This window comes from Pseudocercospora fijiensis (assembly GCF_000340215.1).
Source record: "Pseudocercospora fijiensis CIRAD86 unplaced genomic scaffold MYCFIscaffold_7, whole genome shotgun sequence".
Classification (NCBI taxonomy): Eukaryota; Fungi; Ascomycota; class Dothideomycetes; order Mycosphaerellales; family Mycosphaerellaceae; genus Pseudocercospora; species Pseudocercospora fijiensis.
In genome coordinates this window covers 3,629,066-3,630,935 of record NW_006921538.1, presented here as the reverse complement: position 1 = coordinate 3,630,935, position 1,870 = coordinate 3,629,066, and the positions used below count along the sequence as shown (strand labels likewise).

The 1,870-nt window shown below is 43.2% G+C and overlaps 1 non-coding gene across 1 annotated transcript; it reads right to left on the bottom strand.

Moving 5' to 3' along the window:
• Nucleotides 1–691: 691 nt before the first annotated feature.
• MYCFIDRAFT_t57 lies at nt 692–858 on the bottom strand. Its single transcript has one exon. It is a non-coding gene; the product is annotated as a tRNA-Cys (tRNA).
• Between the last annotated feature and the right edge of the window lie 1,012 nt (nt 859–1,870).

Genomic DNA, 1,870 nt, shown 5'->3' with positions numbered 1-1,870 from the left:
GCACTACGTCAATTACGTACAAAACAATTAGGCATCGCTATTGCCTATAGCACAACTTGCACTAAACAACCAACAATCTGAGACTACGAAAGAGACACTATTCTTCGCTAATTTTGGGAAACATCCGCAGCTGTTCGGGGAACAGTATTTACAGCATCTATACGCGGATAAAGCGATAGTCGCTTCAGAACACTTAAAGCAGGTATATAAGGAATTGTAAAGGGCAATTGCCGAGTCTCAAGAAAAGATTACGGGGCTATATAATGCTAAACGAAAAATGGCACCTTAGCTAAAGAAGGGGGATAAGGTCTACCTCCTAACAAAGAATCTGAAAACCCGGAGATCGACTAAGAAACTAGACTACGTTAAAGTCGGGCCATTTCTGATTAATAAGCCTAAAGGACCAGTTAATTACCGACTTAAACTACCGGACGACGCGAAAATCCACTTAGTATTCTATATCTCTATACTGGAACCTATAGACGCCGAAACACCGTGTTAAGAAACATTTCACTTCTAACCTAAGGAAGAAAACGAGTTTGAAGTCGAGGAAATCCTAGATTAGCAAGGTCAGAAATACCTTATTAAATGGAAAGGATACTCACATTTAGAAAACACCTAGGAACTAAAAGAAAACCTGCAGAACTGTCAGCAGATGATCAAAAAATATCAAAACCGGACAAAAAAGAAATAACTAGTGTAGGAATTGAACCTACGACCTCTTAGACCCTATCGATTATGGCGCCTTAGAGTTCTCAACGACCTAGGGTAGTGTAGCTCGAGGAGCGGGGACTCTAATAGCGTACCTAGCAACTATGTCTTTTGTGGCTAAGAATTATACCACTAGACTAACTAGCTAGAAGATGAAATGGACAGGAAACATTGAAAATATATACCTTCAAGATACTGGACTCTCGGCACTCCTACTAGGAATTTCAGAGGTAGGCTAGGACGTCCTATCTAGACGACTCTAGTTATGAGGCGACATCTATAATCGGCTATCTAGGGGAAACGGCTCGTTAGCAGGCAACGAGAATATTATCGGCTCTATAGGCGAAGAGCCTAGCTCTCTTTCGAGCTCCTCCGCCTATTAAATAGAGGCTTCCTCTGCCTTAAGAGCTTGTACCTCCCGATCTTCCTTTATACGTAGCGACTTGCGTAAGCGACGGACCTTTACGCGATGCTCGAAAAGCTTCCGCGTAAGGAGGTCTTCCTCCTCTTCGGCCGCTTCGAGATCTTTAGCTATCTTTAGGCGCGCCTTCCGGATTTTTTTATACTCTATACGAGTAACTTATATATTATAGGACTAGCCGTATAGGGCGCACTTAGAGTAGCGGCCGGAACGGAGATCGACTTTGCAGGATTTATCGGCCTATTCGTAATAAAAGCAGCGGATCGGCATTTCGAGGCAGTCGGCAAGGATATTATTTACGATATTTTCCTTACGCTGACGAGAAGACAAGTCCTTTAATAACTTTAGTATAGCAAAGAAGTTGGAATTAGAAAGTTCCGGAATAAGGGACTATCCCGCTTAAGGAGGGGGATAGTGTTACGGATCTGATTAGTTAGAGTCCTTACATAATCTTAGAGCGACGCTAAGACTAGTAGGCTGAGCTGTCGCTCTATCTTACTAGGAGCGATAGGAGCGGTCGAGAGCGATAGCGTCGCTTACGTCGCTTACGACTATAGACAAGATGTCTCCTTTGTATTTAGGAACGCCGGAATGCCCTTATGGCTCGAGGCGTTCAACTTATATTACCTACTCACTGATTGGAATTACCTTTGTACCAATTATTCTATCTCTGCCTCCCGCTTGTATTAGCCTCTCTAAAGAAGCCTCGGCTTACACGTGATAAGAAGTCACCTAACG